This window comes from Symphalangus syndactylus, chromosome 24 (assembly GCF_028878055.3).
Source record: "Symphalangus syndactylus isolate Jambi chromosome 24, NHGRI_mSymSyn1-v2.1_pri, whole genome shotgun sequence".
In the NCBI taxonomy this organism is placed as follows: Eukaryota; Metazoa; Chordata; class Mammalia; order Primates; family Hylobatidae; genus Symphalangus; species Symphalangus syndactylus.
This window is the reverse complement of record NC_072446.2, coordinates 66,293,615-66,307,524: the sequence shown is the minus strand read 5'-3', so window position 1 is coordinate 66,307,524 and position 13,910 is coordinate 66,293,615. Positions and strand designations below refer to the sequence as shown.

Here is a 13,910-nt window from a genome sequence, read left to right as displayed (position 1 = left end):
TGTTGGCGAGGCTGGTCTCAAACTCCTGACCTCAAGTGATACACCCGCCTCGGCCTCCCAAAGTGCCGGCATTACCGGTGTGAGCCACAGCGCCCGGCCGCCATTTTGTACTCCATTTACATAGATTCACTGGACATTTTACTCCTATATTGGGGATGTTGGAAATCAGATACTCATTCATGATATGCATTCAATACATATAACAACTGCTTTACAAATGGCACCTGACTCTGAGATATGAGTATACTATTAGGCACATTGGTAAGTGACCAGTATCAATAATATATTCATATCTCAGAGTTAATGAGCCTTCTTCTGTTTTATATACCATAGAATTTTAGAGTTTAAAAACTCTAAAATTTAAACTTTAAACATTTTAAACTCTAAAATTCTATTGTATATAAAACGGAAGGAAGATTTACTATCAGCTCTACTAGTATAAACAGTCTCTGCATGCTTTTTTTCCCCTCCTCACATTCAAGGATGGTAGCTCCTTATGCAAATACATTTCAAGGTAACTTAGAGACAGGAAGGGTTCCATCAGATCTGTAATTTAGAACAGTTGTATTATTCACCCTTTCATCCACTTTTCCTTGTACCCAGAGATGCAATTTTGTGAGTAGTAGGTTTGATACGTTGTCTGTGCCATTATGTCAGGAAAATAGCAGTTTTCCTCCCCTCATGGAGAATGGGCTCAAGACCTTGTCCTCATTAATATTGAGTTCTAGCCAAATAAATTCCAATGGGTTGCGAAATCATGAAAGATGCTAGATCCCATTAGATTAAAACCTTCCAACAACTCTGAGACATTAGAGTAACAGGAGAAAAAGAATAAACTGAATTGAGAAAACTCAACACACAACATATTTTTTAACCTATTGTCTTTACTAGGATAGAATCTTTCCAAAAAAAATAAATATGGATCATCTTTCTTAGAAATATGTCTTCATCACTGCCAATTTTTCTTTGTGTATACTTTATAACACGGATAATTTTAACACTTCCAGTTAGATGCTGCATTCCTCATCCAGTAGGTGAACTCCAAGTACACAAAAGGGTTCCATTACCAGGTTTGACAGTGTAAAACCCAGGCAGAAAACAAGCTGGCAGAGACAGTTTAATATAAACCTCCTCTGAGGATTTGAAGACGACATCACATTTGTTTCCTGCTACTCATCTGCCCCTCTGTGATCTTTGTCTCTATATATGATAAAATATTTATAGCCAGAGCTCAGCATTTTTTCTTTTCCTTCACTGTTGGAATAAGGTATGTTCTGTGTCCAGAGGAGAAAGCAACATAATAGAAACTCTAAAAAATTGAATAAGTAACTTTTGGTGCGTAGAAAACCTAACCCACTCACTAATGGATTTTCTTTCATTCAAAACAAGAAAACTGTGACATACGGGACTGCATTTGGGCAGAAATTATTTATGCATTTGTCGAATGCAGGAAATCCTCTCTACAGAAAGTTCTCAGAGCATACAGAACTATATTGTTTTGGGATTTCTCCAAATGCAGATTGAGCACTATTTTATTTTTCTTTTCAGGTAATAATAAAACTCAGTTTTTGAAAACATCTTCACCTTTTCCTACAGGAAAATATCTGGTTTGAGTTTCTGGCCTCTTTGAGACATCTCCCTTGAGACAATAGAAGAATTGAGCTTTCTAGGACTGTGAACTATAATATTATCACATTACTGCTCCCTTTTTCCCCATTTAGAGAGCAATTTATAACGTGTTGGCTTTTATTTTTGGAGTAACTCTTCTTTACACTGAAAAGCCAAGTAAACAATTATGTTTAGATATATTGATTTTCTGCTCCAATAGAAAAAGCACTTAAAGCTTGTATTAACTAGATGACCCAGGTTCTAGCCCATTGTGTTTGCCTTTTAAACTTAATTGACTACACTGTTTTGTCCCTGGGCTTCCTCATCCTAAAACCAAGGTAATAACAGCATGTACTTACTTTACAACACCTACTTACACAATTTTCAGAGGATTAAATACAATGATGTATGTGTGAGAACTTTAGATACTCTAAAGTACTACACAACATTAGGTTTAGAAAAGCTATTTTAATTCCTGTGTTTAAGTTATATGGAAATTAACTTAAATTTAATCTGGCACCTAAAATGGTAAAAGATAACAGTTTAAAACTCCATCGTAGTGTCTTTGGAGTGTGTGAATTCACTAACCTTCACTTCAATGAATCTGCACCTGTCCAAGCTGATTCTGCTGAGTTTAGATTTCCTAAGACAAAAGATGAGATGGGAGAAGAGTGGTGAGAGAGTTAGACAGAGATAAATGTGCTACTAGGAAGTGAGTTTTTCATCATCACTCTCCTTCTTTAAAACAGGGATTCTTAACTGGGGGTCATAACTGTCCCTGGGCTCAATTAGATAGACTTCAAGGGTTCCATGAATTTGGATAGAAAAAAAGTTATTTTTATTTTTATTAGTCTTTAACAGCCAATAAATCCCAGTAATACTGGAAGGAGCTGTGACCAAAAAAACACAAACCCTTTCATATTACAAGTGTTGCAGATGCCTGGAAATATCATGTATACTTTGAATGCATGGCAGTTAGTAGACTTGCCATTAGATCTTCTTATACTGCAAAATCAAGAAATATATATCACCATAACACACATTTATTTTATTTAATGTTTTGATAGCTCTGTATCAACATTATTGCCTTTTAAAAATAATCCTAGGTATTTTATTTTACACATTAAAAAATTATGTTGCCACTGTGATAATAGCAATTCCACTCCCAGGTATATACCCCAAAAAACTGAAAACAGGCTCTGAACAGAAATGTAGTATAGGAATGTTCATAATGATACTACTGATAACAGCCAAAAGGTGGGAACAACTCAAATGACCATCAAGAGGTGATTGGATAAATAACATGTAGTATATCCAATCAGTCAGATGTTATTCAACAGAAAAAGGAATAAAGTACTCATACATGCTAGTGTGGATGAACCTCAAAAACATGTCAGGGGAAAGAAGGCAGGCACAAAAAGACACGTATTTTATAAGTGTACTTATATGAACTATCCAGAATAGGTAGATCCATAGACACAGACAGCAGATTTGTGGTTACCAGAGACTGGGCAACAGGAAAATGAGGAGTAACTGCTTAACGGATACAGGGTTTTATTTTGGAGCAATGGAAATGTTTTGGAATTAGATAGAGGTGGTAGTTGCACGACTTTTTGAATGTACTAAATGTCACTAAGTTGTTCATTTTAAATGAGTTAATTGTATGTTTCATAACTAAATACATTTTGGATCTTGGATTGAACAGAGAAAGGATGTTAATGAGAAAACTGATGAAATCAAATAAGGTCTATAAGTTTAGTTTACAGCAGGAGTTGGCAAACTATAGCCCATGGCCAATCCTTCCTAGATCTGTTTCTTTTTTGTAAATAAAGTTTTATTGGAAAAGATATACCTTCATTTGTTTATGCATTGTCTATGACTAATTTCTCACTACAATAGCGGAATTAAGTCGTAGTGACAGATACCTAAAATAGTTCCTATCTGGCTCACTACAAAATAATGCCAATTCTTCATTTATAGTATTGTGCCAATTTAAAATTCCAATTTTGGGTAATTTTAATATGGTTACACAAAATGTTAACATTAGGGATGAAGAACATATGGAAATATTTATACCATTTTTTTGCAAGTTCTCTGTAGGCCTAAAATTATTTCATAAAAATACAAAAAAATTAACTGGGCGTGGTGGTGGGCACCTGTAGTCCCAGCCACTTGGGAGGCTGAGGCAGGAGAATGGTGTGAACCCGGGGGGCGGAGCTTGCAGTGAGCCAAGATCGTGCCACTGCACTCCAGCCTGGGCGACAGAGCGAAACTCCATCTCAAAAAAAAAAAAAAAAAAATTCATAATAAAAATTTAAAATTTATTTGAATGAGATGCTAACATTTAAAATACAGGAGATTTCACATAAAACTCCTGTTTGTAATTTCTTTTGAAAAGTTAGGATGTCTGATAATGCTGCCAACAATCAGAGCAAACTGAAAGTTGGTACCTTTGATTAATGTGTATGATACTGCTGGTTATTGTCTCAATATCCACTTCCATAGCATCAGAATCCTGATTTTATATAGGCACGAGGTATTATATAAAAGACCATATTTCTCAGTATCTCTTGTACCCACAGGTGGTCAATGGAACGCAAGCACAGGTGTTTTAGTGAGACTTTAGGGAAAGCTCATTAGAATGAGACGGCAGGCTGAATGAGCTCTATTTGACCTTCCCTGCTTCTACTGATTCTTGCCTAGAAAACTGATGTGATGGCTGGAGTTTCAGCAGTCCTCTTGGACCATGAAATGAGAAAAAACTCATGTATCTATCCCCACTGCAGGTGGAGCTCAAAGATAGAAGAAACCTGTGGTAGATTTGCTGTGTGTGTGTTTTGTTTTTTTTTTTACATATTCTTGTACTCATGCCCAACATGGCAAAACTCTGTTTCTACAAGAAATACAAAAATACCACTAGCCAGGTGTGGTGGTGTGTGCCTATAGTCCCAGCTACTCTGGTGGCTGAGGTGGGAGGATTGCTTGAACTTGGGAGGTGGAGTTTGCAGTGAGCTGTGACCACGACACTACACTCCAGCCTGGGCAACAGAGGAAAAAAAAAAAGAGAGAGAGAGAATTGTCTCAAAAAAAAAAAAAAAGAGAGAATTAGAATTATTCAAACAAATGCTAAATCATGTTCTCCTAAAAACAGTCATAGAAATAGACATGTAAAATAATTAGTTATTTATATGATAGCAGATTTTAAAATATTTAAGATTATTTTTATTAAATATATAAGAAGTGTGTATTAAAATATATTAGAAGTGACAACCTATAAATTAAAATACTTAAGAGCTATTAACAGTTTATATCTCTAACAAAAACTAGTACAATTCAAATTGATGTTTTTATATTTACTATTTTTAAACTAAATGCCAGCTTTCATCAATAAAATTACCATGACAAGAGGATGTTTCAATTTATTAGTGCTACTATACTGGCATGTTTTCAGATAAATTTTTAAAAAGTACACTTCTATGGAACCTTCTGCTTTTAAACAATTATCTCAGTTACATAAGAAACTCAAGAATGTCAAGCCCTTGCTTTCAATTTAGGTATTTATCATTTCTTCTGCATTACAAATCTTTACCAAAAAAGCAAGAATATGTGCACGCTTACGAGTGTCTCAGGCTCTGAAGACTTTTTGTAAAAGGTAAAAAGCTCTTGACAACAATCTGGAGAAGCTATGATGATATGGGTGTGTTCTTACATGTCATGCTGACTCCTGTGGATTGAAGGCATACACATACACACACTAAATTGCAGACACAAGCAGCCACTGTTAGCCCAAGTGAGTGATTTTCTGTTTCACTAAGCTCTGATAGCTGATTTCAAATTCTTGTATGCTGGTTTGCTGTGCTAACCCTTGATCTATTATATAAGGACTCAGCCTCATCTAATGAAAAATGACTCTGATTCACATTTGCCAATGGTTAACAGGAAACGTTTCCCAAAAGCAAATCCAAAGGTTACATAAGAGAAAATTCTTGTGCTGCCATATTCAGCAAGAAACCTCAGTGAGGTCCAGTGAACACTGACATAGTGGGAGAAAGCTTGAGTGGATATTATCTTGACAAGGCTTGATGCATGTAAGGACTGGGGGCTTCATTCACCAACACATTTTGGTTGAGCATATCCACTTTGTGAAGAAACAAGCTCTAAAGTATCACTGTCTAATAGAAATATAATGTGAACCATAAAACATAATAATATAGAAGGTCTGAAGTGAATATAAAATGTCAAAAGTAATAGAACAATTTTATAATCACATTATAATCAAATGTGAGTCACAAATATAATTTTAAATTTTCCAGTAGCTGCATTAAAAGGAAAAATAAAGAGGTGAGTTTAATTTTAATAATGCATTTTACTTAACAAAATATAACCAAAATGTCACCATTTCAACATGTATCAGTAAGACATTTTCATTCATTTTTTTCACAATAGGACTTTAAAATCCAGTATGTGTTTTATACTTTCAGCACATCTCAATTTGGAGTAGCCACATTTCAAGTTCCCAATAGCTACATGTGGTTAGTGGCTCCTGTATTGGGCATTCGAGTCTAGAGGAACTCTGTGATTTACTGTAATGGTTAAAGGATCTTTGGAATAGCAATAACCAGAGAGGAAAACAATGCCATTTCAAATATAACAGATTAATAAAATTTCTAAAACATGTTGATAGAAATTATACTAGCAAGACAAAAGCTGACACCAGCTAGTTGGGGTTTTATTTTAGTTTTAAAATATGCCTGTTCTAAAGCAGATACTTTGCAGTGTAGAGGAAGTATGTTAATGGAAATTGGCTCATTTGTAACTAAAGTACTTTGCAAGTAGAGGAATTTTGGGGACATTAAAGTTTGCCAGAATAAAATCCATTAAGCCTTAGTTAAAATCCCAAGCAAATAATAAAACACATTTATTTATATTCTGCAGCATGGGTAATAAAGCATAATAATATAGAAAGTCTGAAGTGAATATAAAATGTCAAAATTAATAGCACAATTTTATAATCAGCGTCCAATGAAATTATTAGTCTTTAAAACAGAATTCATTTACATTGAAAATTGACATGTAAGGATTTTCTCTTGAGTCAAATGAGCTCATTTAAATGATCTATAGATACATTAGGTCAAATAGAAGGTACAGAGGTCAGGTGACATGTTAAGCTGTAAAACTTCCTGCCAAAAATTAGTACTGCATCAAAAATGGAAAAAACACACTCTTCTGAAAGTTTAAGTAAAAAAAAAAGTTGTAATAGCTTAAGTACTCTAACATCGATAAAATATTTCAAGCATTAAGGCTGCCAAATTACCTGATAACTCAGTAATACTTAAAGTGTGCTTTCTAGGGTAAATTTTCATTTGCATTCCAGGAGATTATGAAACAAATAGTTTGCACCAAACATAAATGGAAAAAGTTATACGTTTTAAAAACTTTCTGATTATATATTATTCATGTGTTCATTGTAGAAAAATTGGGAAAATGCATAAAAGCACAAAGTAGAAAAAAAATCACTCAGAATCCCAGTACTCAAGACATTGTTGACATTTTAGTCTACATCCTTCCAGGTTTAAATTAGCATATTACTGCCAGGTCTTTGTGATAAAATAAACTCTTGTGAGCTGTCTTGTAGATCTGATTCCTCCAATAGCTCTGATAATTCCACTTGGTACATACATACCCACACACTTCCCCTCTCCTACACAACTGTCTACCCAAGGGCTATAGGGAGTTCAAGGGTTCTCTAATCTTAGGTTGGTCTGTCAATATCTGTCTCCTGTTTTGCTCTTTCTCTCACTCCATCCTCTTCAATCATACCCCAACGAAATCCCCAAAATAGTAAGACCTCTGTCTGGACATGCTTTCTTCCAGTTAGCTTTAAGGTTTGTAATTCTCCCTTATTGGAGAAGAAATGGTGCTTGCATAGACACCAATTATCATCTTTGATTATTTACAACCCTAAAACAATACCATAATCCAGAAAAGACATCAACTTCTCTCTCTTTAAACCAATACTGTTGGAACTAGCTGATAACACTTTGTTTGTATTTTACTGGACACTAATTTGTGTCTGGAAGAACCTACTTTCTCAGAACTAGATTTAAACATTTATCAGGTGTTTAAAAAGGCAGATACTGGCTAGGGACTGGATAGTGAATTATGCATAAATCAGACATGGTCTTTTGACCTCACAGAAGTAATAGTTTAGTAAGGAAGATAGTTTGTAATCAATTAAACAAATGCATGCATAATTACACACTGGGATAAATTATTTGAAGGCAGTGAATATTGATATTGAGATGAGATAATACATTACTTTCATTCAGCTTTATTGAGGTATAATTGATAATTTATGTATACATTGTGAACTAATTACCACAATCAAGCTAATTAGTATATTCAATACCTCACATAGTTATCAATCTTTCTTCTTTCTTTCTTTCTTTCTTTCTTTTTTCTTTCTTTCTTCTCTCTCTCTCTCTTTCTCTCTCTTTCTTTTGACAGAGTCTTGCTCTGTCACCCAGGCTGGAGTGCAGTGGCGCAATCTTGGTTCACTGCAACCTCTGCCTCCCAGGTTCAAGCAATTCTCCTGCCTCAGCCTCCTAAGTAGCTGAGATTACAAGCAGATGCCACCACACCGAACTAATTTTTGTGTTTTTAGTAGAGACTGGGTTTCACCATATTGGCCAGACTGGTCTTGAACTCCTGACCTCAAGTGATCCACCTGCCTCATCCTCCCAAAGTGCTGGGATTAGAGGCATGAGACACCGCACCTGGCTCTTTCTTTCTCTTTTTAAACAACATTACTCATCTTAGTTCCTGCCATGATGGCTGGTCATTTGAAAGACTGGCAAGAATCAGGAAGTTCTCTATCCATCTTTCCAGAACTGATTCTCTGCTCAGAAGCATACCACTATGGTACAAAAGTAAAAATAAAAATTAAAAATAAAGTCCAAACACAATGATCTGTGTGGAGAGTTCCTACACTGATTTTAACACATTTCAAATGGCTTCCTAAGGTTGGATCATTAACATGAGGATACTCTCCTTTTAATGTCAAGTAGAAATCCTTCAAAGACCATCATAGAGAAGAAGGTGACTTGAGGAAGCTTCTATTAGATTTCCTGTGGCAATAGGTGAATTTATCCTGTTAACTCTACTGTGGGCTTGAAGTTGATCTCAGATGTGCTAAAAGAAAAGTTGTAGTATCAAAGTTTTTGACAGCTTTCTGTATTAGGAAAGTTGAAAACCTGGGGAAATGTTTGGGTCTTTGTTTACCAGAAGGTCTATATTGAGTGTCAGTATATGCAAAAGTAGGCCAAAGTTCTGTTTGGAAAAAGTCAAAGAGCTAGGATGGCCTCCATGGAAGAGTAAAATGAATTTAGTAATTGTAAGTGGGAAATTAAATAAATCAAAAAGGGAATGATAACAGAAGGGATACATACGGGGAGAGACGGACTAACAGACAGAGATACAGAAAATGACATTAGGGAATAGAAGGAGAAACAAAAGAGAAGTATGTACACAGAAAGATACAAGAAGAAAGCAAGAGGAGAGAGAAAAAGACTGATAGACACGCGCGCGCACACACACACACACACACAAACACACACAAACACATACACAGGCCACGGGGTGGGAGTCACAGAAAAACCCCAGGACCTGCTAATAATTCACACAGCCAGTGAGAATTTCCCTGTAGCTAAAAATGTCTGATGCTTTCAGAAATGTTAATAACCAACACTGAACTAAAAGTTTTCTCTCATTGTGTGTAATAACTACTCTCTGTAAATCTTAATGAAGTCGGCTAGCAAATATTTCCCCTAGCATTAAAGGTGTTTTGCAGAAATGAAGGAAGAGACAGGTAACCAGTCTAGGACAACCATACTGGTGAGAGAAGATGCTATGGGATACAAGTGCCCCAGGACAACAAAAGGGAGAAACAGGTTTCCCTGTGGCTGACTCAGAAGTGCTGAATGAACTGTTCTTTGTCAAAATTATTCTGGAGGAAAGTATACATAATACATAATGCTATGTACAGGAAAAGGATTTTTCATTTATTGAATATTTACTAGCTATGTGCTTTAAAGATCAGATCTCGTTCTTTAAAATAACCCTACCAATTGGTTGTAGACACTTTCATTTTTTCATATAAAAAAAATCAAGGCCTAAGAAAGAATTTCCAGGATGTGGTGCAGGGAGGGGGAACCCAGGAAAAGATCAACTCCCTGAGTTTTGTTGACTGAGCTAAGAGACCAAAGAGACAAAAGTAGCTGGAGTTTTCCAGATGGAGTACTAGAGGAGAGAGCTGGAGAGAGACTGGGGTAGGGGGAAAGTGAGGCAGGAGAGAAAGGAAAAAATAAAAATTCCAGAGAATCAGAGATTTGTACAATGCCTCCCTCAAGTATTCGACTGGGTAGTGATCAATTCAAGCATGTGAGGAAACTACTTGAGGCTGAGGAAAGAACCACCTAAAACGTTTAGAGGTTACCATGGCCAACCTTCACACAAGGCCAGTAACGGTTTCTGTTTTCATCAGCAAGACTGGAAAGGCTGAAGATCTGTGGACGTTAGGTAAAGTACTCAGGAAGGTCTTGCCGAAATAGACGGGAATAATTACCCTAGATTGAGTGCTGCCCTAGTTGCACCGAAGAAATCTTCAAGCAAGACTAAAAAAACAAAAAATAGAAACCAAAACAACAAAAAACGGCTTCCACGTAACTTAACTGTGTCTCAGAACAAAGCTCAAGAGTATTTATAGGACTATAAAAATATCCACCACCGGCCAGGAGCAGTGGGTCATGCCTGCAATCCCAGCACTTTGGGAGGCTGAGGTGGGTGGATTACCTGAGGTCAGGAGTAGTTCAAGACCAGCCCAGCCAAAATGATGAAAACCCGTCTCTACTAAAAATACAACCTTGAGACACAGCAATAGAAACAATCTACTGTTTGCTGTTTTTTTTTTTGAGATGGAGTTTTGCTCTTGTTTCCTAGGCTGGAGTGCAATGGCATGATCTTGGCTCACCGCAACCTCCACCTCCCAGGTTCAAGTGATTCTCCTGCCTCAGCCTCCCGAGTAGCTGGGATTACAGACATGCACCCTCACCCCCGGCTAATTTTGTATTTTTAGTAGAGATGGGGTTTCTCCATGTTGGTCAGCCTGGTCTTGAACTCCAAACCTCAGGTGATCCACCCGCCTCAGCCTCCCAAAACGCTGGGATTACAGGCATGAGCCACTGTGCCGGGCCAATAGAAATAATTTAAAATGAAACACATAGAGAAATGATCTAAAATAAATGAACAACATATGAGCAACCTGTGGAACAACTTCAAGTGGCCTAATTTAAGTGTCAGTGGATTTTCCAATGAAGAGGATACAAAGGAAGGGACAGAAGAAGCATTTGAAGATATAGTGGTTGAATAAATTGCCAAATTTAATGAAAATAATGTATCTAAAGATTTAACAAGCCCAGTGAATCCTGTCAAAAATAAAATCAGATCAAATTAAAAATTTTTTAAGTTTATTGTGCATATAAAATAACAGTTCAAGAACTAAGTGACCTCAAGCCCAGTCATAAGAGGAAGCTCAGAGGCATGATGCTACAGGTTGGCTTACACAGCAAAAATGGGCAAGTTGTTTAACCTTTAAAATGATGGGTTATTATCATGAAGGTTTCAAGATCACAGAGGATTGGTTGAAAGTGCTTATCTTATACCATCTTTAGAAGGCAACTTAAGATTGGTTTATGATGATCAGAGGTGTTTACAAGAAATAACTTAAGTTTTGCTTATGTGGCCGAATTGGCTTTGTCTGTTCAGAGAATTCTGAAGTCTGGTCTCCATGTTATTTTATGTTCACAACTCCAAGCACAAGAAGTGTGAAGAAATTGACACTATAACACATCATAATTATATTGCTCAAAAACAGTGATAATAAGAAAGTCTCAGAAGAAGCCAATGGGGGAAAATATAAGAACAGAGAAAAATAAAGTTGCCATCAGATTTCTTATTAGAAACAATGCAAATAGGAAGACAGTAGAGATAAATCTTTACTGAAACAAAAAAAAACTATCAATCTAGAGTTCTATGTCCAACAAAAATATATTACAACATTGAAAGTGAAATAAAGATATTTTGAGACAAAAAAAAATCCTGATGGAACAAATAGAAAAGACATAGCAAGGTGATGGACATAAACTGAACCATATCAATAATCACATTAAATGTAAATGGTCTATGCACCCCATTAAAAGACAGAGATACCAGATTGGATAAAAAAGCAAGACTCAACTCTCTGCTGCCTGTAAGGAACACAGTGTATAGATAGACACAAATAAATTGAATTAAACAATGGAAAAGGATAGGCTAGAATTAACCAAAAGAAAGTTGGAATGCTTATAAATATCATAAAACATAGATTTCAAGCAAATAATATTACCAAGGATAAGTTTCATAACAATAAAAGAGAAAATTCATCAAGACTGAACAATCCGAAATGTTTATATGCCTAAAAACAGAGTTTCAAAATACGTAAAGCAAAAGCTGATAGAACTACAAGGAGAACTAGACAAATATGCAATTATTATGGAAGATTTAATGCTATCTCAATAACTGATAGAATAAATACACAGAAAATGTTTTAATTTCAGTAGTAATTAGTAATAATTTAAAAAAGCAAGCAACCCAACTAAAAAACAGGCAAAAGATTTTGAAAAGCCTTTAATGAATAGCCCTTCATGAATATTTAGAGATGACAACTATACACATAAAATATGTTCCATATCATTAGTCATTAGGAAAATGTAAAATGAAAATAGAGTATTGCTATATTCTCATTAGAATTGCTATAATTAAAAAGATTAACCATACCAAGTATTAGTAAGAATGTGGAGGAACTGGGACTGGGCACAGTGGCTCATGCCTGTAATCCCAGCACTTTGGGAGGCTGAGGTGGGTGGATCACGAGGTCAAGAGATCGAAACCATCCTGACCAACATGGTGAAACCCCATCTCTACTAAAAATACAAAAATTAGCTGGGCATGGTGGCACGTGCCTGTAGTCCCAGCTACTTGGGAGGCTGAGGCAGGAGAATCGCTTGAACCTGGGAGCTGGAGGTTGCAGTGAGCCGAGATCGCACCACTGCACTCCAGCCTGGTTACAGAGAGCGAGGCTCCGTCTCAAAAAACAAAAAACAAACAAACAAAAAAACAATGTGGAGGAACTGGAACTCTTACACATTCTCGGTGGGAATGGAAAATTGTATAACCCACTTTGGAAAACAGTTTGGCAGCTTTTAATAATATTAAACATATTTCTACTACATGATCCAGCCATTTCATGCCTGGGTATTTACACAAGAGAAATAAAAGCATATTCCCATACAAAGGCTTATATACACATTTATAATAACCTTATTTGTAATAGCCAAAAAGTGGAAACAACACAAATGTCCATCAACAGGTGAATGTATAAACGACTTGTGCTATATTCATACTATAGAGTTCTGTTTAACAACAAATAGAATAAGATATTGACACATGCTACAACATGTATGAACCTTAGCATAATTATGCTGAGTTAAGGAAGCCAGAGGAAAAAAACATACTGAACGATTTCATTTATATAAAATTCTAGGAAATGCAACCTAACATACAGTGTCAGAAAGAAGATCAGTGGTTTCCTGGGGACAGAGGTTGGGCAGACAGGAAAAGGCATGAGTGAGAAATTTTAAAAGGCTGTAATAAAACTTCAGGGTGATGGAGATGTTTGCTATCTTGATTAAATTGATGACATCATGGTTGTATACATATGTCAACATGTATCAAATTGCATACTTTAAATATGGGCAGTTTGCGTGTGTCAGTTACAATGCAATAATGCTGTTCTTTTTTTTTTTAAGGAGAGTAAACATTCAGTTTTTTAGTTGCAATAGTAACATTTCAAGTGCTCGATAACATGAGGCTAATGGCTACTGTATGGTCTGTGCAGATATAAACATTTCCATTAATGCTGAAAGTTCTTCTAGACACAACTGCTCTAACTCCTATACCGTATTTAATAAGTGAATGATAAATTTAAAAAGCACACAGGGATTATTCTTCCTCTCATAAATGCTTCAGGTACTTTATCCAGTATTTACAATACTCTGTAATATATGCACAGTCTCTCAAATATCATGATGCCATACCACAGTGAAAAATTTTTCTTTCTGCAGTTGAATCAACACAAGTTCTTTCTTTGCTTTTTTTTTTTTTAAATCACAGCTTGCAACCATTTTCTAAGTGCTCATTGACTTCTC

General features: G+C 35.8%; 1 protein-coding gene across 2 annotated transcripts in view; it reads right to left on the bottom strand.

The window, feature by feature from the left end:
- The window catches only part of PAK5 (p21 (RAC1) activated kinase 5), a 284,488-nt gene that overhangs the window by 169,939 nt on the left and 100,639 nt on the right, over positions 1 to 13,910 (bottom strand). The gene's annotated exons all lie outside the window — the stretch shown is intronic.